This window comes from Dama dama, chromosome 14, assembly GCF_033118175.1.
Source record: "Dama dama isolate Ldn47 chromosome 14, ASM3311817v1, whole genome shotgun sequence".
Classification (NCBI taxonomy): Eukaryota; Metazoa; Chordata; class Mammalia; order Artiodactyla; family Cervidae; genus Dama; species Dama dama.
The window spans coordinates 71,283,739-71,308,557 of NC_083694.1; the positions used below are offsets into that span (position 1 = coordinate 71,283,739).

At 45.4% G+C, this 24,819-nt stretch overlaps 1 long non-coding RNA gene across 1 annotated transcript; it reads left to right on the plus strand.

Moving 5' to 3' along the window:
* The first annotated feature begins 4,430 nt into the window (after positions 1–4,430).
* On the plus strand, positions 4,431–24,381 carry LOC133069691 (uncharacterized). Its single transcript, XR_009695931.1, has 3 exons — positions 4,431–4,572; positions 5,507–5,614; positions 23,847–24,381. It is a non-coding gene; the product is annotated as an uncharacterized LOC133069691 (long non-coding RNA).
* Positions 24,382–24,819: the final 438 nt, after the last annotated feature.

A 24,819-nucleotide genomic window follows, 5' to 3' on the forward strand; every position in this document is an offset into this window, starting at 1 on the left:
CCCTGGCGCCCAGCTTCCACCGGGGGGCGCCTGCGGGCCGCGGTAGCGCCGGCCGCTCGCGTTCCGTCTCCCGGGCGCGCCCGGCCCGCGCCTGCGCACACCCGAGGCCGCCGCGGGCTCCGCGCCCGAGAGCCGCGCTTCCGGCGGCCTGGGCGGTGGAGGTTACCGCGGGCCATCCGCCCGGGAGGGCCGGCTCTGAGGTCCGCGAGCGGGAACAGGGGGCCGGTGTCCGCCCTGCGGAGACCCGGCGGCCGTGTTCCGAGGCCCCACGGGCGCTATCAGAGGCGGCGGCCTGCGGTGGCGCGGGGGGCTTTTAGGAAGAATTTGAGAATTCTTCTTAAATTTAGGAAGCAGCCGCTGCGCCTTAAATCTCGGAGCTGCTCTCCTCCGCGGCCTCTGGCCGCCCGGCTGGCCTCGTGACGTTCCGGCCTCGGGTCCATCGACCGCCTGTCAGCTCCAAGCTGAGCAAGGCCACCTCAATTTTCCGAAGTCGCACCGACCCCGGGCAGGGGAGGCCTGGGGCGAGGGCCACTGGCGCGTCCATGGTACAGAGAGAGCCGCAGGAACGGAGGGGCCGGCGGGCCAGTTGGACTTCCTGCTCACCGAGTCCCGAGGTCAGAGCGGGGAACGACGCCAGGGAACAGCCAGACACCGATGGGAGAACTGGGAGAGCACGTTGTCCAAGGTCACTGAGTTTGCTGGCAAGGAGCAAACCCTACCATGTGAGCCTTAACTTTCAGTTCAGTTCAGTCGCTCAGTCGTGTCCGACTCTTTGCGACCCCATGGACTGCAGCACGCCAGGCCTCCCTGTCCATCTCCAACTCCGGAGTTTGCTGAAACTCATGTCCATCGCATCGCTGATGCCATCCAACCATCTCATCCTCTGTCATCCCCTTCTCCTCCCGTCTTCAATCTTTCCCAGCATCAGGGTCTTTTCCAGTGAGTCAGTTCTTGGGACCCTGTAATGGTTCCCCTAGCTCTTGGGAGAAAATTCGAGCTCCTTAAAAGGGCCTCAAGGCCCTGTGGCATCATCAGCTCCTGCTTACTTGGCAACAGAACCCCTCTCTTCATCTCTGGGCTTTGCCAGGTTCAATGAGCCCAGCCTCCTGCAGCCCCAGTCTCTGCAGGCTAACTCCTCCTTGTCTTCTAATTCCAGGTTCACACACCATTTCCTCTGGAAAGCTTTCCAGGCCTTCCCCTGTGCCTCACGCATAGAGCCCTGTCCAATAGCGTCGTCAGATAGCCCATGCCAAACTTCCCTGCTTCTTTACCCAGAGTCCCTTTCTGCCCCCAGACTGTGCCTGGGCCCATGATAAAGTGAAAGTGAAGTCGCTCGGTCATGTCAGACTCTTTTCGAGTCCATGGACTATAGCCTACCAGGCTCCTCCATCCATGGATGGGATTTTCCAAGCAAGAGTACTGGAGTGGGCTGCCATTTCCTTCTCCAGGGGATCATTCTGACCCAGGGATGGAACCCAGGTCTCCTGCATTGCGGGCAGAGGCTTTATGGCCTGAGCCATCAGGGAAGCCCTTGATAGGCACTCTATAAATATGGGATGAATGAATGAATGGATCAGAGCTCCTCCCATCTGGTTTCTGGACCTATGTACTTTTCAACATACTGCACACTGACCCTTTTATACTCTTGTAACTAAAGGCTTATGGCATGGAAGCACCTATGTTATATGGCAAAGCTGGGGAAATCAAGTCTCAGAACAAGAGCCAGTTCCTGAAAGAATACTGTGTTCCTTGCTTTTGCTTCCAAGAAGTAGTTTTCAACATGGTGTTTTCCCTAGTGCTCTGAACAGTAATTTCTAACTTATTTTTGTTAGTTCACTCAGAGAAACGACCTCACAAAACAGATAAAACCATGTTCCTAGAATCTGACAGAATGTTTGAGGGGCTCCATGTGCCGACTTCAATCAGAGAAGCACCATTTTTATTTTATTTTTTTTATTTTCCAGGTAGTTCTTGTGGAAAAGAAAAGGAGCCAAGGTTTCTATTGATGCTTTAAGAATATTTAGAAATGAATGGCGCCAAAAGATTGCAGCGTAGAGCAGCTGAAGAGCTGTGAACAATGGTTAACAGCTAATCATTTCAAAGGCCTGTAACTTCCATTCCCAATGAGGCACATGCTACAATTTCCCAACCTACTGAGCTTCCCCCCTGTTCTTTTATGCAGAGTCTATGTTTGTGGCTCTTCATTATTTCTTCTTCCCTCATAGCAGGCAATCTGATGTTAAAAGGCAGAGGTATATTTTTTTCAAAGTTTGTCACATTTATAAGAGAAGTTGCTATGTTACTTTTTTTTTAAATGGAGAATAATTGCTTTGCAATACTGTGCTGGTTTGTGCCATACATCACCATGAATCAGCCATAGGTATACATGCACCCGCTCCAACCTGAACCTCCCACCCCATCCCAGCCCTCTAGGTTGGCACAGAGCGCTAGGTTGAGCTCCCGGTGTCACACAGCCAATTCCCACTTCTTGATTGAAGAAGAGAGTTGAACGTTTGATATTTCTCCTTAGGAAAAAGTTTTTGCTGTGGCTTGAGGCCCCAGTCCCCCCCCTACCCTGCCGAGTGGCTTTCCTCCAGAGATGCCCAGGACCTAGTCTGTGGGACTCAAGAATGTGTTCTCAGCAAGGGGAACTTTACTGATGTGATCACGTTAAGAATCTTAGAGATTATTCTGGATTAGCCACGTGGGCCCAATGTAATCGGAAGAGGCCCAACAAGAAGCGGGGCAAGCGTGTCAGAGTCAGAAGGTGTCAGTGGAAGCAGAGCTTGGAGTCAAAGCGGGGTGAGGAAGACTCAGCTCAACAGTGATGGCTTTGAAGGCGGAGGAAGGGACACGAGTCACAAAGCAGGAGTCCTCCAGAAGACAGACAAGAGCAGGAAACGGGTTCTCCCTTAGCGCTTCGAGAAGGAACACAATCCTGCTGACACCTTGATTTTAACCCGAGTGAGACCGATTTTGGACTTCGGGCCTTCAGAACTGTAAGATAAATGCTAAGCCACCACATTTGTAGTAATCTGTTGCAGCAGCCATAGGAAACTAATCCCCCTCCCCTCCCCCCAAAGAGGAAAAGTATCCCTGCCACAGACCCATGTTAATGGAAGAAGGGGGTTCATCAGAGACGGGGACTGGGCTAGAGCTATGGTGTGGACAGCGCTCGTGCCGCTAGGGGAGGAGCGTTCGCGGTCAGCCAGATGCACGTGTGTTGTCATTCCAGAAAGCGTGGAAGGCGGCACCACGGGGGTATATGCGGTAGCACTTGCACGCAGTTTTATGTTTTGACTATGTGTATAGCCATTTTTATTTCCCCTGCTGGACTGGAAGAGTCCCAGATGGCATTCATTTTTATACCCCGGTTGTTCCCAGCGCCTTGTGTGAACGTGTGAGGCATTTCACACTTCCCGAAGCTCGGGTGTGGCCCGTATCCACTTTGAGTCTCACCACAACTCTCCCAGGGTCAGGCAAGACGGGTTGTAGTATCGCTAGACGTTTTCGTTTTACGAAGGACTAGCACCCAGGTTTCTCTGCACCCAGGCCCTTTTCTCTCCAGCGTTCCGACCATCGTATCTGCAAAGTGAACGCGGGAGCACAGGTGAGGAAGTTGAGGCACTTTCAGAGGCCCAAGGGTCCTGGTGGTGGGTGGGCTCTAAGCAGGGGGTGGGGGGGAACCCACAGCAGACAATCTGGTTTTTCAAGAACAGAGAAGGATGTGGATGAGAAGAGGGCGAGGCCCCCTCTTGTTCTGGCTCCAGGCGAGGCTTCCTGTCAGGGGTGCCCACCCTGAACCCCCACCTGTTCACCAGCTTTCCTAAGGAAGTGTGGCTGTGGAGGTTCGGAGGTGCAAGGGTCATGCCTGCGGGTGGGGCTTCAGGACTGAGGGTCGTCGGAGGAGAATGGTATCTATCACTCTTTTCCATTTTAAAAATTCTCCGAATCCCATCAACATCCTCACAGTCCAGCCTCTGGAATTAGAGATCATTTCAAGTCACAGGTCCCCACTCAGCCCTGGTATAACCTTGGCAGGCGTGGATGGATCCCACTTCATCTGCAAAACTCGGGTAACACCGACCCTGTGTGTTGTTGGAAAGACAAAAAAATAATGTATGGAAGATAAGAAGCATTCCCATGATAGCTATATTACGGATAATCAAGAAAATGGGGGAGATTGTATTTCTCAAGGTTGGGCAGCTGGTAAATAAATGGTGACAGGAAGACCCCATCCTCGACCCAAGCCTTCAACTTATCCAAAGGCCCTTCACTCCCCCAGAACATTCTGTGGCCATACGCCGGCCCTCCCAGGCAAAGCTTCCCCACCCGGTTCACGCAGAGAGCAGCAGGGGCCGCTTCTGACTCGGCCCCCACCCAGGACTTGCTGGAAGCCCGCGCACTGCACAGCTGCACACATCTGGAACCTCGCCGGCTGGAGCCCCGAGGGGCGCGCCGGGACCTCCAAAACCTGTGCGCCCGGAGACATCAGGGCGGCCACAGGCCTCCCCTCCGCCCAGCCGCGGCCCTTCGGCTCCCGCCCGCGCGCCCAGGAGCGCTGAGCCCAAGGTCAGGGTGGACCCCTGGGCGCCAGGCACCGGCTCGGTGGGGCAGCCCCCGCGCGCGTCCCTGTAGGGAGCGGCGGCGCGCGCAGGGAGCCCCGGGCGCGCACACGCCCGCAAACCCGTAAGCCCAGCCCTGGGGTTTTGCACCCGTGGACGATCGGCGCGAGGGCCGGGGTTGGGGGGAAGCCCGGGGCGGGCCAGGGAGGCCGGGAGAAGCCGCCCCGGGCGGCCGGGAGGCGTCGGGAGAGGGGCCCGGCGCGGCGGCGCTCGGCCCGCCCTGGCCCACAGCCCGCAGGGTTCAGACGGGGCCAAGGCGGCCAAAAGCGGCCGGCGCGCGCCAGGGGCCGCGGCCAAAGCTGACGCGGGGTGCTGAACAATGTTGGGACGAGCCGGCGCGGCCCCCAGGGCTCCGCGGAGCCGCGCTGGAGGGGCCCTCCCCATAGGCGGCTCTGCCAAGCGGCCTGCACCAGGTCCTCCGGCGGCGGCCCAATCCCCACCCCGCTCTCCGACCCCGGAGGGCGGGAGGGAAACGCGGGCTTTCTCCCCGGATTCTCGTCGCCTCGGGGCTCCACGACCCTGGCGCGCAGCTGGGATCCCGGAGCAGGCTGGGGAAGGATGGGAAACGCAGGCCTCGTCTTCAATCTGTTGTGCAATGCACGCGCGCACACGCGGGTCAGGGGGGCCTGGAGGATGGCCCCGGCCCAGTGCACGCGCTTGGGGGGTGCGGGGTGGGGAGCGAAGCCTTCTGGAAGGTGAACACCTGCTTGGCCAGCGAGACAGGCACGGGGACCCAGAAACTGACCAGGGCCGCCCCTCTTCCCCAGGAGCCTTTACACAGCCCTGGCTTAACTTTTTGTGATTAACAGGACCGCAGATCATAAAGAGCTTTGCATTTGGCTGGGCAGTTTCAAACCCCTCTTTTCTCTTTATGCTCACAGCAACCGTATGCCGCGGACCGAACAGGCTGTTTCACAGCTGGGAGACCCCAGGGCGGGGAAAGGCCTGAGGCTCTGGGCCCCTGTCCCCAGCTAGGATCCAGCAAACCTGTAAGTTCCTTCTCCTCCTCCTCCCGCGACAGGGGGCCAGGTTTCCACCCTCTGACATTCCCGGACACGATGGCCTCGGTTTCTCTGAGAGTTAAGAGTCCCTACTGCCCAGAGAGGGGCTGACAGCAAGTGACAAGGACACAGTTTCCCCTTACTGCAGAAGAAGCGATGTGAGTGGCCACGTGGCCTCCTTAGATGCTTCCCTTCTAGATGGAAGGAAGGTGGGCACTCCTGGCCCTAGAGCAGTGATTCCCAAAGTCTTATCCGCAGCCTGGCAGCAGGAATATCATCTAGGAACTTGTCAGAAGGGCACATGGTCCCAGACCTACTGAATCAGATACTCTGAAGGTGGAGGCCAGCAAGCTTAGCTTTAAGGGGCTCTCCAGCCCTTTCTGTGATGCACTCTGAAATCTGGAGAACCCTCTGGTCCAGAAAAGCCTCCCTATAGGCTAGAGACAGGCCCTGCCTCCCAAAGGCTGACTGATGACTTAGGGGCCAAAGAAGGCGAGAAGTGAACTGGGAGGTTCAGTGGTTAGCTGCATTTGGGAAAGGCCATTCCTCAGTCTTAACTCTGTGTGTGTGTGTGTGTGTGTGTGTGTGTGTGTGTGTGTGTGTGTGTGTGTGTGTGTGTGCGTGTGCCCATAAAACACTGGAAGGAGTGGAGACTTTAGGACCCCACACAAAACTGTACTTACAAACTCACTGAACTCCCCACGTGTGCCTGCTAAGATGAGCTCAGTGTTAGCTGACTGTTTGAAGAGTTGGTTGGAAATAAAGGCAACCAATTCATTTCATGAAATGGAACTTCATTGTTCAGTGCCCGAGGTACGAAGCAGACCAGACAGTGCTGTGTCCATCCCTCAGCCAGCTGAAAGGTGGCACTATCTGGGTTAAAGTGTCGTGCCAGTCAGGGGAGGCTGAGTTTCTCCCTGCTGGCCCCAGGGAATGACTTGGGAGTGGGCATCAGGCATGATTTTGGCCAAGGAGATATGATGGAAGAATGGGGAGGTGATGAAGATTTGATGGACACAGGAAAAGTGCATCCTTTTTTGTCTCTGGCTGTCCTTACCTGGAACTGCCACCATCTTCCTAGACGAAGGAAGAAGTTAGCCTGGAAGGACAAGCAACATATTGGGGTGATGGGAGAAAGACGGGAAACACCTGGAGTCTTCACGACACTTTTGAACCACTAAATGAACTGACCTTGGGTGGTGGCTAGAATGAGGGGTTGAGATGAGAAAGTGGGGGGAACCCTTGGGATTTTAAGGGAGAAAAAAAATCATTTTTCTTATTCAGACCGTTTTTAGTTGGGTTTTCTGTTACTTGCTGCCCGTCATCCCAATACAATTAATGTGATTAGGATAGCACTAGAATACATAAGCAGAAAGAGAAAGTCCAATAGGGCATCAGGGGAGTTATGGGGAGGACATTGGAGACTTTTGGCAGCTCTAGGCGTTGCAGTGTCTTCTCCCCTACATCTGATTTGGGGGTCCCTGTGCCCCCACTAGCGCAGCTCTTCTGCTCTCTTGCCCTCTGCCTGCTTTCTCTCTCCTGTTTTCTCTTTCTACCAACTGGCTGATACTCTCCAATTTCCGGTTCAGATTTCCAAGAATGAGACCCTGGTTGGCCTCTGTATCTACCATTTCTTCAGAGTGCTTCATGCCTGGTCACATCATCAGCCACTGGTCGGTCTGTGGGTTGACTGTCCTTGAATCCAAATCCCATCTAACCCACCATGGAAAGGAGGGTGGGTGCCGAACACGGCCAGCCCAACTTAGTCTGAGGCTAAGGTCGTAGGCTGGGAAGCTTCCCTTGGAAGGAAACAGTCCTCTTGGCGGGTACCAGGACTGACTTGCCAGCAGTCTTCATGGGGAGCAGTAAAATGGCAGTGCTGAGCCAACAGGGTCAGAGCAAAGGAATCCATCCCCACCGCACGCCTTCTCTGCTATAGATCTGTTTTATACCTGAGAGTAAGGGGCTGCCAGTCAAAAGGCCTGCCCAGATCCTTGATCTACCCCCAAACACTCAGTCATACTGCTCAAAAAACATCCCCACCCTAAGTGCACCCACCCGTGCATCTGCACAGGAAGCAGACACACGGCTGTTGTCCAAGACGCACGCACCACACATGACTTTTCCATATGGCACTGTATGGCAACTGTTGCAAGAGTTGTTTTGTTGCCTCAGTCACGGTGAAACAACGTGTCGGGATGTGTGAGTGTCAGCAGCACTGACAGAACCGGAGCAGAAGTGAGGGCACCCCCAGTGGCGGAGTGCTTCCTGAATCAAAGCGTTAAACAGGCATAAATATGATTTAAGCACCTGGGAGCCCACGTGTGGGGGTGTGACCCTGCTTCCACGCGTGTGTGGCATTCTGATAGTATGCGTGTTATTTTCCCCTTAAGAACAAGTAATCACAGGCGTGGAAGAGGTGCAAACTGAGATGTTTCTGCCACTGATTGGCGCTGTGAAGTGGAAGCTACTCAGTTGTGCCTGACTCTCTGCGATCCCATGGACTATATAGTCCATGGAATTCTCCAGGCCAGAATACTGGAGTGGGTAGCCTTTTCCCTTCTCCAGGGAATCTTCCCAACCAAGCGATTGAACCCAGGTCTCCCACATCACAGGCAGATTCTTTACCAGCTGAGCCACAAGATTGGCGTTGTATCCTTAGGCAAATTGTTTGAACTTTCTGAGCCTCAAAGTCTTCATAGGTAAAATGTGTCTAATAATACTTCACTTGTAGGATTGCCAGGATCCTTATATACAGACAGACACCTAAGGAAATGTCGAGCACTTACTATTATAACATTTTAAAGGTGTCATTCTAAAAGACCCCTTTCCTGGGGCAAGTGGACTCTGGGAGTCTTTTGAGAGAATCATGGTCTGTAGTATTGACTGGGTCCTGTGATGTCTGTCACCTGGCTCAACAAACGAGCTTGAGATTCTCTGTGGTCATCCTATCAGAAAGGAGAAAGGCTAGAAGGTGCCAAGTGGGTGGTGAGATGCTGAGAAGGAGACACCTTCATTAATGTGAATCTGCCCAGGAAATGGAGAGGAAGCCGCAGGTGCGTCCAGAGCTGAGCCCAGGAGTAACTCATCATCTCATGCTACATGGGGAAGGAGTGGGAGCCAGGCAGGATGCTGGCTGGGCCCCTGGGGAAGAGGCTCAAGTTCACTGGGGAGCAGGGACCCCGGTGACCGTCACTGGCTGGTGTTGAGGCAAGCCGCCCAGCACCGAGACACGGGCAGCAGTGGGAATGGCGTTCTCAGGACTGGGGAGCCAAAAGACCAGCAGGGCAGTGGTGGAAGGTATTTGGAAATCTTTGGGACTAGAGTCAGGAAAGGTCTATCAAGCCTCTGAGAGGACTCACAAGTTCAGTGAGTCTCCAGGAGAGAGTCCAGCCTGGTCAACACCTTGATGTTAGCCTTGTGATACCCTCAGCAGGAGCCTAGCCATGGCATACTACTTTTAAAATCTGAATTATGAGATAATAAGTAGGTATGTCATAAACCTCTGGGCTTCCCAGGTGGTTCTAGGTAAAGAATCTGCCTGCCAGTGCAGGAGATGTAAAGAGACATGTGTTCGATCCCTGGATTGGGAAGGTCCTCTGGAGGAGGGCATGGGAATCCAATCCAGTATTCTTGCCTGGAGAATCCCATGGACAGAGGGCCCTAATGGCTTACTGTCCGTAGGGTCAGTCACACAGAGTTGCACCCGACTGAAGCAACTTAGCGTGCGTGGACATCTTAAGCCACTAAGTTTGTGATGAGTTCTATGCTGATCAGTGAAGAAATATGTGGTCCAGACTTAGGACTTAGAGATGTGCCCATCTTCTTCTTCTGGTTCTTCCTACTTTTATTTCCTTTTTATTTTCCATTAGCTTTATTTAAGCTCATAAACTAAAAAATAAAATAAGAAATTAAAGTCACAAACTGATTACTAAGAACTAGAAAGAATTTGACTCTATCTAAAGGTTTCTCTGATGGCTCAGATGGTAGAGAAGCTGCCTGCGGGGCAGGAGACCCAGGTTCGATCCCTGGATGAGGAAGATCCCTTGGAGAAGGGAATGGCTACCACTCCAGTATTCTTGCCTGGAGAATCCAACGGACAGAGGAGCCTGGCGGGCTACAGTCCATGGGATCCCAAAGAGTCACACGTGACTGAGCGACTAACACTCTAAGTGCTGATAAAATATAAGACAACATAAGAAAAATATGAAGTCTGAGTTCTACTTCCGCCACTCAATTGCTGTGGCATTGGGAAAACTTCTTAACTTTCCTATATCTTGGTTTCTCATCTATAAAATAAGGATTATAATGTTTACTTACTGCATTTAAGTCAGACTTGAGTCACATAATGTAGTCCAATGCACTTTATAAAATATGGCGCTGTGTACAATGTAAGCTCTGGGAGACTGTGAAGGACAGGGAAGCCTGGCGTGCTGCAGTCCATGGGGTGGCAAAGAGTCAGACGCGACTGAGCGACTGAACAACATCAATGAACGTAAGCTACTATTTTTATGAAGGCAGAGTAGTCAGCAGGATGCTTGGGGGCAGCTAGTTGAGCCAATGGCAGCGAAAATCTAGCTACGAAATCTAGAATTCTAATAGAAAAGAGAAAAGAAAGAGAACCTCTTTACAGAAGGTGCTGGGAAGTAGCTACAACGGCTCTTTCTTCTCTCAAGTGCGCTTTCTTTCCCCAAATAAAAAGAGCGGGCTGAGAAGCAGGCCAGGTTGATTCTCAGAATCACCAATAACCAGGTTTCAAGTCCTAAGTGTGACAAAAAAGTAATATGACCCCTAAAATGGCCAACTAAATTATTTAGAGAAGAGAGGAAGAAAAAAGGAGGCCACAGTAGAATACTTTGTGTAATGAGGATATTAAAGAGGACAAATGAATGAAGTCAAACACCTATAAAGCAGAGGAGAAGCAGAAGGAAATTTCTTGCAGGAAATGTTGTCATATGCCTGCGCTTAACAATGGCGAGCAAAACGTCTTACACAGGAAAGAGATCGTTGGAGAGAAAGGCTGCAGGCTGTGTAGCAGCATATGGAAATCCAATCCAGAACAGAGAAAACCAGACAAGAGACGATGATAAGCTCACCCAAGAAGAACAGGAAGACAAACGGAGGAGCTCTGCAACTACCAGCAGCATCCGAGTCAGCAGAGTGCTTTTTAAGGATCAGATTACAGTAGCTTTAAGGAGAAATACTTTGGAGAAAATTCAGAAAAGGAAAACCAGCATGGAGGCTATATTTACCCAACAATAACAACAAAGTGTTTTGTTTCCTGCCTGTTCCATTGTTCACTGACAATGAGACTGCAGTTTTAAGATGTGACCCCAGGTGATATGAAGAACGTAAATTCCAGATCAGCTTACAAAAGTAATCGAAAGCTTTCACAAGCACACAAAATCTTAAACTCATTTTTAGAGATGGAATCCACTGAGAACCAATTCCAGGAAGGAAGAGCAGGTAATCCTGTGCCACAGAGCAGATCCATTTGTAGGATCCTGAGTTAATTTAAGACTGAATTGAGTTCAGAGCTCAGTTTTACCATCTGTCATTTGTGAGCTGCAGAGCATGTCAATTAGCCTCTGCAAAACTGAGATAATAAACACTTTACAGGGGTTTGGAGAGGACAGGGTGGAATAATGTATATAGAATGGCTGGCTTATAGTCAGTGATCAAAAACGGTAACTAATCTTTAAACTACTGTTGTCTCCACAGCTGCAAAGTAAGGGAGCTAACTAAATACACTGCAGGATCTTTTCTGCCTTTCGAGTCTTCTGGTTCTACCCTTGTATATTGTTGGTAGGGAAGTAAAATGGTGCACTGGCTGTGGAAAATAGTTTGGCCGTTCCTCAATAAGCTAAACATAGAATCATCATACCACCCAGTAATCCTACCCCTACTTGTGTAACACTCAAATGAATTGAGAGTGGGGACTTAGACAAACGCTAGGCCACCAATGTTCATTACAGCATGATTTACAATAGCCAAAAGATGGAAAGAACCCAGTGTCCATCAACAGATGAACGGCTCAACAAAATGTAGAACCCATATACAGTGGAATATTATTCGATTATTCAGTTGTCAAAAAGAATGAAGCTCTGTTACATGCTACGACATGGGTAGAGCTTGATGACTTTCTGCTAGGTGAAATAGGCCAGGGACAGAGGACAAATATTATGATTGCATTTATATGAGATACATAGAATAGGACCTTTTCTTAGAGACAGAAAGTAAAGATTACTATGGACTGTGGAAGGGAGAAGGGGAAGTTATTGCTTAATGGGTATCGCGTTTCTATTTGCGATGAGAGAAATGGTTTTGGAAACATTGTGGTAGTGTCTGCTCTCAGCACAAATGTAACTGATGCCCCTTAATTGTACACTTAAATGTGGGTAAGTGGCATATTTTATGTTATATTAGTAATTTTCCCACCAAAAAGGGTGATTCACTCTTTCAGACTCTCCAAAGTAGAGAAGTGATGGCTCCCAGCAGGTTTCATGTTCCTCGCAGTTGTAAGTGTGGCCTCTTGAGTCCGTTTGTTTGGGTTCAGATCCTCCCTCTGTTACTGCCTGTGCCGCTGGGGGGCAAGGGACTCAGATTTTGGAACTTCAGTTTCCTCTTCAGTGAAACGGAGATAACATCATCCCTACCTCGTAAGGTTGTTATGAGGAAGCTGTGAAGCCCTTACACTGTGACTGGTACAGAGAAAATACTTGCAGAGTATGGGTGCTCATCCCTCCTTGGTAAGCTTCACCAAAGTGCTGGCAGAAGGCAGGGAGCATCAGAGGGTGGGGTGCAGGATAGGTGCTGGGGTGAAAGCTTTGCCGCCCTTGATTCTGATTTTCCAACGCTCCCAATGAGATGGGAGCTGAAGGGCTCTCTTCCCCGGGCTCTCACCCTCGGGAGACCGGAGACAACAAAGGACACCCTGAAGCTCTGCTGCAAGCCCACTCCATCCTCTCCACTATAGGCGGAGAGAGAATTCTAAGGCCTTCAGTAATAGCACCTCCCTGCTCCTAGAATCCAATCCAAACCCTTGAATAAGACTTACAAGGCACCTCCTGATCGAGTCCATTTACTTCTCCCTTCTCAACTCTCACCACACCTCATCTCATCCTTTGTGCTTCAACTGTGTTGATGCTCACAGCGCCATCTGGAAGGCTCCCTACCTCACCACTTCACTTGGCTCTCTCCTCCCTGCCCTTGGACTTCGTACCTCCCAGGAGGGTTTCTCTGACTCACTGAGGCCGAGTCACATGCTTCTGCCATGAGCTGGCTTAATGTTCTTTCTCCGATTGCTACTATTGTGTACTCACTCTGTTGTTATTGCCTGTTTTCTTATCATCTTTCCAGTGAGATCATAAGCTCGTTGTGCTATTAACCATTTCATCCCCAGTACCTAGCACAATGCCTGACTTATAGAAACACATGCTAAATAAATAGATGAGTGAACTTGAGTTCACTCAAGTTGGAAGACTAGATGGATGGATGATCAGGCATTGGTTCTATAAATTGCATCAGGTTGTGAGATGGTGTCATCAGTTTTTTCAGACCTTTACCAGATGGTTTTACCAGTGGTCATGTATAGATGGGCTATAAAGAAAGCTAAGAGCTGAAGAATCGATGCTTTTGAAATGTGGTGTTGGAGAAGACTCTTCAGAGTCTCTTGGACTGCAAGGAGATCCAACCAGTCCATCCTAAAGGAAACCAGTCCTGAATATTCATTGGAAGGACTGATGTTGAAGCTGAAACTCCAATACTTGGGCCACCTGATGCAAAGAGCTGACTCATTGGAAAAGTCCCTGATGCTGGGAAAGATTGAAGTCAGGAGGAGAAGGGGACCACAGAGGATGAGATGGCTGGATGGCATCACCGACTCGTTGGACATGAGTTTGAGCAAACTCCAGGAGTTGGTGATGGACAGGGAGGCCTGGCGTGCTGCAGTCCATGGGGTCACAAAAAGTCAGACACAACTGAGCAACTGAACTGAACTGAACCAGATGGTTATGGACCCTTGACATTGTATCAGTATTGATGGGAAATAGTGACAGCTCAGGTCTCAAATAAGGGAGGTAGGATGACTGTTATTTAGAACCTTCACTGGCTCCAACTATCTACCTTCAAATAGATTCCTACGCATGATCCCCGTCCCTCTACCACCCAAACCTACCTGCTTCTTAATTCTTCTACTTCCGCTTAGCTACTAAAATTTAAAAACCGTGTTGCCTTTGACTCTCATATCACTTCAAATCTCTGCAGTCCCTCAGTCCACTAATTTGACCTCCCATCTACACCCACTTTCCTATTCCTGCTGCTACTGTTGCAGAAACCAGTACTCGAGAAACCCAGGACCACACTCAGCGAGTTGGAGAACTCAGGTTTATCACGCTGTCCAGCCCAGAGGAGTTAACACTCCGAGCTCCGAGCCCTGAACAGAGAGATTACAGAGTTTATATAGACAGACTGTAGTGGGCAACACTAGCTGTTAATGGCTGGTTTAAGGGGTTTTGCACGCGCGGGAACAACAGTCAAGATGGGGAGGGGGATGCCTGGCCTGGACAGGCATGATTAAGCAGGTTTGCAGGGGCCGGGTGATTGCAAAGAGCAGGACAAGGGTGAGTGAGATAAACTCCAGTTCCTAGTATTGCAAGTCCCCACTTTCTGAGACTACGTGACCTACATGATCTAGACTTTGCAAGGGGCAAGCTGAGTTACAGAGGCAGAAGGAGAAGGAGGTGAGGTAAAAATTTAACTTTTCCTCTTCATTGCTACTAAAAATGGCTTCGTATGAGAACAAAGCTCAATTAAAGAATAAGTTTTCCTCCACACTGTGAAAGCATCAAGGACCCTCGGGTAACTTAACATCATTTAATTTGTATCACAGACTTCAGGCTTGCCTCTGCTTCTCCAGTGCCTCAGAAAAGCAGCACGTTTGAAATAGTTGGATGATCATGGCACATACACAACCAGTTTTAAATGATATCAAATGGAACAATGAGCTTAGCGCTGCTCATTTTTTAGTCTTTATAAAACTACGAAAATTAGGGACTTGTCCCTCTGCAATAGGAAATGCGAAGGCCAGCCTTTCTCTTTTGAAACAGTGGCCTTGTTTTATTGTCTTTGACAATAAAGAGGTCTTTGAAAAAGAGTACGTGTGTGTATATACAACTGAATCACTTTGCTGTACACCTAGAACTAATACAATATTGTAAATGAATTACAGTCCAGTTTTACAAATTTTAGGCAATATATAATCATTAGAATGGAGAATTTGGTAATTATAATAAATGCCTAGTTTTAAAAAACAAGACTTCAGTTTTTTAAAAAATTGGTAATAAATAAATAAGTCTTAAACAGTGGTTGAATTTGTAGTTTAGCCACTGCCAAAAGGACTGCTAATTAATATTGATTATAACACCATTAAATCATAGAAATAATTAAGCTTTTATTAAAATTTCAAAGAGCAGTTTTATACAGTCTTCTCTTGCTACTTAAATTGAATCATCTTGCTATTTAAGTGACTTTTTCACGCAGTCACTTATCAGTGGCACCAAACAGGCAACTTCTTCGGAAAAAAGTACAGAATAATAGAGACGTTTGCTTTGAGAGGTGTGGATGGGTGGTAACAACCAGCCCAATCACTTGTCAAGCTGAAGTCTTGTTTTCCCAAGTAGTTTGGACGAGATTCACATCTCTTGGCTCAGTTCTGCACTCTGCAGTCAGGGAGGCTTATATACAGCCTCGGATTTCTCTGAGCTTCCGTTTCCTCATCCAAAGGATGTAGAGAATAGTAACATCTCCCTACAAACTTTTCTGGAACAGTCCCCAGCACCTCAGTCAGCTGCCTACTAGCCTGAGTTGTCCCCCTGCCCGAGCCTGGACGTCTCATGCCTCCCCTGAAGTGAGCAGCCTGTCTGAGAGGCCTGTCTAGCTTTTAACATTCCAACAGAGCATGACTCATTTCTATCTTTTCCCATCTCACATCTAGTTCTCATTTCAATAAACAATCCAGAAAAATCTATATCGTTTAGAGGATTTGGTCATTATTTATAACTATTTGGCACGTGCCCAGAAATGGTTTAGGTGTCTGGTACTGCAGAGGGTCCAAGCATCTAAATCACCCATCAGAGAGTCTCCAAGTTCTAATCATGGAATTCTAGCCCTGAAGGAAGCACAGCATCACGTTTTTTCAGCATTTGGAGATGCTTTCACAAGTAGCAGGTTAGTATGTAACGGCATGCGCTCTTACTTAAGAACAGCATGACAACCAGCTATCCGAATGATTCTTCTGTGTCTCATAAAACCAGGGTTAGATATTTTCCATGTTGTTTAACCCCTTTATTTGAAGGCTCATACATTAACTCCTACTTGAGTTGTCTGCAGCTGAACTGTATTCTTCTGACTGTCAGGAAAATTGAAAACTATTCAATCTGGTGTGTGTAGCTCTTGACCTTGCTGCCAGAAGGCTTAGAGCCCGCTTCTGGCCTCTGTGCCAGTCGGTCCAATGTAGCTGCCTAACTGTCCACTCTCCTTGCATCCTTCAGCGGTGCTCTGCAGGGCTTTACTATGAATTATCTTATTTTGGACTGTGTTTCAATCTTGAAAGCATTAGTTGCTCAGTCATGTCCGACTCTTGCGGCCCCGTGGACTGTAGCCCGCCAGGCTTCTCTGTCCATGGGATTCTCCAGGGAAGAATACTGGAGTGGGTTGCCATGCCCTCCTCCAGGGGATCTTTCTGACCCAGGGATCGAACCCCGGTCTGCTGCATTGCAGGCAGGAGACAGGCAGGGCAGAGAGCGGCATCGCCCGCATCCCTCCCCTAAGCTCCTCCGTCAGCAGTGTGCGGTCTCCACCCTCCCAGCTTCAGGTGAAGGAGCTTCCACCTTGGGTATACTGGGCAGAGTCCTGGGCCACCCAGACACCTCTTCAGAGCTGAAGTGCTTTTCACCCACTACTGCAAACAGATTGAGTAGCAATCAGTCTTCAAGTCTGGCCTAAAGGGAAGTACTTTGCCTGCGCCTCCCTAGAACAGTCTGCATTCAATGACTGGCTTCCTTCTCAGGAATGGTCTGCCCTCTTGATCCAACTCAGAACCACAGTAAGGGATTGTCTCAGCTTCAGAGAGTCCTGTGAAGTCTGGTGAGGTCTTTGTAAAACCATGGATAATCCAAATTCCCCTTCTGCTGAAGCCTTCTTTCTATCCATCTCTTCTCCATGTGTTCAAATGAAGAGCAACATTTAATAAACTTCTTCTATGCTAAAAAAAAAAAAAAAAAAAAAATTACTGTTTGAGCCAAATTTTAATCAAGTCCTTTCTAAAATAGGAGGCAGTAAAATATGCAACCCTAAATTTAAAAAATTTGATAGTTCATTCAATTCAACAGTAGGAATAACAGCAAAAACACTGGGTAAGTATTATAAGCAAATGTGAGTAAATCACTGTATAGATATTTGAGATATCTGTTCAGAAAGGATCAAATAGAAGTGATTAAAAACTAGGAATGTTTCATATATATATATAATGATATATATATAATATATATATATATATTATATGCAAAGAGCCGACACATTGGAAAAGACCCTGATGCTGGGAAAAATTGAAGCCAGGAGGAGAAGGGGGCAGCAGAGAATGAGATGGTTGGATGGCATCACCAACGCAATGGACATGAGTTTGAGCAAACTCCGGGAGTTGGTGATGGACAGGGAAGCCTGGCGTGCTGCAGTCCATGGGGTTTCAAAGAGTCGGACATGACTTAAAGACTGAACAACAACAACCATATATATATACCCAGGTGGCGCTAGTGGTAAAGAACCTGCCTGCCAAAGCAAGAGATGTAAGAGGTATGGGTTCCGTCCCTGGGTCGGGAAGATCCCCTGGAGGAGGAAATGGCAACCCACTCCAGTATTCTTGCCTAGAGAATCCCATGGATAGAGGAGCCTGGCAGACTACAATCCTTGGGGTTGCAAAGACTTAGACACAACTGAAGTGACTTAGCATGCATGCATCGTTTAGCATGCACACATATACATGTATATATGTGTGTGTGTGAGCACTAAGTCACTTTAGTCATGTTCGACTTTTGCCAGCTTTATGTTCTTGGACAGGTCATGTATCATCTCATTTGTTCAGATTCATCATCTCAAAACTGTAGGTAAAAACAGTCACAACTAATGCTGCTTTGAGGATTAACGAGATACTTAGGATATGGTGAGCTCTCAATGAAAACTTTTAGCTTTTACTCTTTAGCTTTTACTCTTTTTCTAATTTATAACAATGCTTCTAACAACATATCCTGACAATGTTTAAAAGTGCTGTATTCAGAAGTTGAACACTAGGCTTACATCTTTTTAGACAGGATGACGTTTCTTCCCCAAATGCTAAAGATTAGAAAGTCCTTTGTTTTGCTTCCTGTAGATGTTGCCTCACTTAAGCTCCAGTGATATAGAACATATGAAAATCTTTAACAGGCCCATTTGGGCAGGCAGGAGCAGCTGTGATCATGGAGGGGCGGAACCCAGACTTGGTAACTTACAGGGTCAGGGAGCCATGCAGCCCTGCTTCCTTGACCCCCGCCTCCCCGCCACCAGACATTAGGGAAACAAAGGAAAAGGTAGCAGAAACAAGATCTTTCTCCTTGTTTCCCAAACAAGAGCTGAATGAAGTCTTGATCTGTCTCCTCCAAGCTCACCCATGAGTAAAGCCTTCACTCAGTAGCCAGCTTTCCCGTGGTCAGAGAGGACGGGGTCTAGCAACATACCCACTTGAGATGATCACTGCATATGGTGAGCAAGCCCCAGACCCTGGTAGTCAAGGGATCGAGTCATGGGTTGGGGAGAAAGATAGTGACAAGGACAACTGCTATCTCAGAAGCCCAGCTTCAGCTCTCAAACATCATCCTTGGGCTCCGCCCTGCTCCCAGCAGCAGCAGCAGACGGACAACAGCACCAAACTCTTTGGGCTTAAAAGCATCAGCAATCAGATGACCAAGGAGAGAAAACAAATAAATGTGTCACTTTATTATGCTCCAGACATTGTGTTAAATGGTTTACATAGAATATCTAATAGAATATGTAAAACAAAAATGTGAAATGCATGAAAGCTGGATTTCCAAAAATTGATATTTTTTAAATTTCTAATTGTATACTGTTATTTCATTACACCCTTATTTAGAGGAGTCACAGTGAATTACAGCATAAGCCTGCTTTTTAAAGCACCTATTCATGGCTTCCCTGTGTGACTCAGATGGTAAAGAATCTGCCTGCAATGCAGGAGACCCAAGTTTGATCCCCGGATCAGGAAGATCCTCTGGAGAAGGGAATGGCTACCCACTCCAGTATTCTATACATGTGTGTTTTTCAATATTTATCTATTGAAATGGAATCAAGATCCCTTTATTGGGGGTTTTTAGATTCAGTTAGGTGTCTATCAGTTCTCATTAGTGATCATCTGAGATTGCGTTAGCCAGTACCATAATCACCAGCCACACGTGGCCACCGAGCCCTTGAAATATGTCACTGTTTCATTTTATTTAATTGTGACATGACATTTTCCAGTAGTCATGTATGGATGTGAGAGTTGGACCATAAAGAAAGCTGAGCCCCAAAGAATAGATGCTTTTGAACTGTAGTGTTGAGACTGCCTTGGACCGCAAGGAGATCCAACCAGTCTATTCTAAAGGAGATCAGTCCTGGGTGTTCATTGGAAGGACTGATGCTCAAGCTGAAACTCCAGTACTTTGGCCACCTGATGCGAAGAACTGACTCACTGGGAAAGACCCTGATGCTGGGAAAGATTGAAGTCGGGAGGAGAAGGGGACGACAGAGGATGAGATAGTTGGATGGCATCACCTACTCGATGGACATGAGTTTGAGCAAGCTCTGGGAGTTGGTGATGGACAGGGAGGCCTGGTGTGCTGCAGTCCATGGGGTTGCAAAGTCGGACATGACTGAGCAACTGAACTGATACTTTACATTTAAAAACTGAGAGTATAAAATATTTTTCTAACAATATGACTTGATTATTTTGGTAGGACAGCATTTAACCTTCACTGTGAAATTTTCTCTCATGTTACAGTATTATATACACTACTTCTAATATTACATGTAAATACTGTACTGACCAAGTTGATGTCTATACACTGATTTCAATTTCAGTGATTTTTTTTCTAAACACCAATGTAACATTATAACGTGTTTATTTGAATGTTTTATACAGGCAGCACAGGTTCCAATGATACCTCTATAAATTATAATTGGTATAATTTGTACCAACTATAAATAATAAATTATATAAAATATTGTTTAATTGTAATACAATTAAATTATTTTTCTATTTAAAAAATAAGCATGGACAAGTTTTTTAATTCAAAGTGAAGGCATCATACTGATGGAGAATTGCATACAGGTGTAAAAGCTAGTCAGAACACTAAAAAAATGATTGGTAAAGGTATGTTGTAAATTTCACAATGAATGACAACTATAATTTGCTGACATGGAGCAAAATGAGAAACATTGTTGTATAAAAATCTTTAGAGATAATAAAGTACACAATATTAAGAGACTTTTCAGAAAACACATACTGAATTTGATACATTTCCTCCAGTGTTTGAAAAAGAACTGATGAAATTAAGTTACCTGAAATCAGGATTAAACATCTAAGTTTTTCTTGTTTTGTAGACAATTTATCTTCACTTTCTCTTTTACAGCTTTATTGAGATATAATTGAAATACAAAAACCTGCACATATTTAATGTATTCAATTTGTTGAGTTTTTACATACATTATATATACCTGTGATGCCATCACATGCTCAAACTCATGTCCATCGAGTAGGTGATGCCATCCAACTATCTCATCCTCTACTGTCCCCTTCTCCTCCACATTAAAGGTAATAAACATGTCTATCACCTCCAAAAAGTTCTTTGTGTCCCTTTGTGTGTGTGTGTGTGAACACTTAACATGAGATCTACCTTCTTAACAAAATTTTAAGTGCACAATATCATATTGTTAACTACAGGTATGTTGTATAGCATATTTCTACAACTTATCTGTCTTCTATGACTGTAAATTTATACAAGTTGAATAGCAACTGCCCATTTTTCTCTCCCTCCACCCACTGGCAACCAACATTCTATTTTCTACTTCTGTAATTTGATTAGTTTAGATATCTCATATAAGTAGAATCATGCAGTATTTGCCATTCTGTGACTCACTTACTTAGCATGGTGACTTCCAGATCTATCCATAACATCCCAAATTCTTAAGACTTTTAATAAGATTTGAGCTTGTCATTTTGGCCAGATATAAAATTGCTTTCATTTTCACATTTTTAGATGGAGAGATGGTAAAAGAAACTATTATATCAGTTACAGAAATTTTTGTTAGAAAATTGAGAAAAGCACTAAAGAAGATATTTCACAAAAGTAAGAACTTCAATTAAGCCGCCACAACTATTGTTTATAAAATACAAGATCTTCTTAACAATACCAAATATCAACTGATTCAAAATCAGAATAATTGTAAAAAAATTTGCACCTGTCTGTCTAGGTCACAGATAAGCTTTTCCTTTTCTTGGGTTGCCTTTAAATGAGTCACAATATATAAAAGACACTGTACAATTAGTACATTGGGTATGTTTTGTCGCCAAAGATTTCTTAGTTTACAAAGAAATATTTTCCATTCATGGCCCTAAAATAGCAAAGTCACGGTATAGATATTTTTAAAATATTTTACATCTGTCAAAGAAGAGTATTGGCTAGATATTAAAAAATTAGTTTCTAACACAACAAACAGTTTCCAGCTGTATTAGGCCAAAAAAAAAACAGTTTATTGGAATTTTTTAAAAGGAACTGATGTTTCCTTTAAGTCTTTGTTTCACTGTATGATACATCTTACAAATATTTATGCTTAGTTGAAGCAGACACCATGAAATTTGTCATGGATATAGTTGTTAAAATCATTCAGTGTTTGTATGCTAATCTAATGAACCATTGCAAGTGGATAGAACTGTTGAAAGAAATAAAAGATGGTGAGTTTAATGGCCTCATGACTTCTTTGCCAATGCTCTTCGGTTGAGTTGTGAGAGTTTTGCAAGAATTTGCTGTACCCTTAACTCTAATTTAAGATTTTCTTGAAAATAAAGGAATATTTGCCAAATAGCCAAAAATCAAAAACAAAATATCAATGTGATTTATACTTTCAGACTGCATATGAATGAGCTAAATTTGAAGGCATAAGAAAAGGAAAAGCTTATCTGTGACCTAGTTAAAGAGACACAAGATTTTAAGTTGAAATTGAAACTTTTCATTATATGATCAATTAATACTGATTTTACACTTTTCTTATATGAGCAAATATGAAAACAATTTTCATTGTGATTGATAGCGTTTAGATAAACTGACTGTAAAAACTACAAGAAAAATGTGAAGAACTCAACACTGATAAAGAATTGCTTCTCAATCTGTCAATACCATTTTGAGCTCAGTGTTTCTATTACTGAGCTAACACAAGAGTTAATGAATTTACTTAGCTTAGACATGAATCTGAAACTGGTATCTTTGGCTTTTGAAGTCGAAGCAATTATTTTTAAAAAGATAAACCAGTCTTGTCCATGTGGATGCAGTATTAAAGGAGAATGATTTTTCAGTTATGGGGGAAATGTAAATATGTTTAGAACACCTTAAGTATGTGGTCCAACTGTGAATTACATAAAATTACAAATACTTCACCTATTCCTCATAAAAACTGAGCACCCAAATATGGTGTGCTGTAAGTCTAGAGTACACTTAGTAAGAATAAAACAGCCTAAAATATCTCAATATGTTTTATATTGATTATATGACTGAATACATCATGTTATGTAAAGTATATTATTAAAATTAATTTGCTTATTTATTTTTACCTTTTTAATATGGCTATAAGAAAGTTTTAAATTACATATGTGACTTATAATATATTTCTACCAGACAGCGCTGGTCTGGGGGAGTCTGCAAACTGTCTTCTCAGTAAAGACTGTACTGAGTTGCCTCAAAGAACAAGGAGGGGAGGAAGCAGCCTGGACAAATGACAGGTCCCCTGATAACTGGGAGAATTTTTTGCCCTGTTGGGTATATAATGTTTGTCAGTGCTTGCCATTGTCTTTTTGCTCTTTCCTCTTCTAACCACAAAAAGAAAAGAAAGAGGAAGGTCACTTCTAGAAGCTTAAAGCCAGATTTCCTCTGGAAATCTAGCTGGCCAGTTAAAATACGTCAGAGTCTATTCAGAGACCAAGGAGTAAAACAGAATGCCCTTTCTCTAGTAAGTCTAAGAAAATAACTACAGGCTTTTTGATCCCAGATCTATCAGAAGCCCAAAAGCAGAGAAACGGAGAGACTCTGCGCTTCTCAGAACATTGGAAGAGCTAAGACTCTTTAACACTGGAAATTTCATTTAAGAAGTTAAGGCATTGTTTTTGCAAAGTAAGAAAAGTGGGGTTAGGTGAAGAAGTGATTAGAGCTAAAATCGAAGTTCAGTGGGAGAAGGATATTTAATTTGCCCTTGTGTATTTTTTTCTTTCTTTCTGTATTTCCCTAAAGTATACAAGAATCATACACAATGACTAATTATGACCTAATAATTCATACTCTTGTTTTAACAATCATATTTTGGAAGAATATCAGTATAAATGATCAGATTGGTATTTTGGCATGGTTAGGGAAGGGTTTTGTTTGTTTGGGGAGGTAGGGTGCAATGGAGAAATAACCCATTTACCTGGTGGCAGATACATAGAACTTGGACATGGAAACTGGGAGGAAATGAACTCTTGCTGAACAAGCTTGCACACTCAGCCATGGTGCTCTGTCTGTGTCATAACCAGCTTTCTGCCTGGCACAGTGCCTGCCACCACGTAGGCGGCCAGCATCATTTGCTGGATTGAATTATAAAAATGAGATCATTTCCACCAAGAGTTTTGTTGTCTAATCAGAAGACAGAATGCAAACCATGAAAAATTAAATAAATACAGTTGGTTTTATTTTTGTGTATTTTTGTACTGTGTTTGAATTTGTTAATTATAAAAACCTTTTTACTGTGTGTGTGTGTGTGTGTTGTTGTTGTTGTTTTTTAAGAAAAGACAATGGGTACACAGGATACAATACAGATATTGCTTTTACTACCTGAATCCTCACTCTGCAAATATTCCCTGTAATGACTTGGAACCATTTTTACCCCACAGACATTACCCTAATTGAAAACCTGCTGTAAAGTATTTGCATGCTGGGGCCAGTAAAAACTCATCATTTGAACGCAAGTCTGGACAAGAGGACACAGGATGCCCTGCAGTCTGTCTTAGCTATTTCCCCGGCAAGACAGCTTCTCTCCTGCCTGTGCTGTTGATTGCATTGTTTAAACTTGTGTGTTATCGCTGCCATCTTCCCCACATTGTTCAGTGAACATGCCTTCTAAGAAAGTGGAAAAGCCTGTGAACCAAGTACACGAACCAAAGAGACCTAGAAAGACCCAAATCGCTAAAAAGATAGTTGAGAGTGAGAAAGCGTTTTGAGAGAAGACAACGAATAGAAAATAAGCAGGTAGAAATGATAACATAATGTGTACTGGCTATTGAACAACATGGTTGCAAAGCATTTATCTGTACTCGCTAATGAGTTCATTAAATGCAATTGTCATTTTAAATCCTCTATAGTTCAGAAATCCTCCATGGATTATTACAGAGGTTTCTAAGAGGGTTTTAATGATAAGTGGGGGGCTGGTGGAATTGGCTGGGGTTTTAAGAAATGCTTTTTTATTTTTCTCACTTAAAATCATGAAATATGCGCTCAAGCTATTTGAAATTTTAATATCCAAAATATTTTCAGGAATAAATTGGGTAATAAAACAGGATGCCTGAGGTCACAAAGTGAAAACAGAATCAGGTGGTGTCGTGAACAAATCTGTATTATAGTTCTCATGCCTAGAACAGTCTTGTAAAGTACAAAGAACTTAACATTTTTATGTTACTTAGAGATATTTGGCAAATAGATGACTCTAGATGATTTCCAAACAGAACTTCAAAGCAGTCCTGTGATGTTGAAATAAAGTTGGAATCCTAAATAAAATTTTAAGATCCCAAATTCTAAATACATTTGAAATTTTTTATATCTTTATAAACTCTTCTCTCCTTAAAAAAGAAAAAAAAAATTGATTGTGGA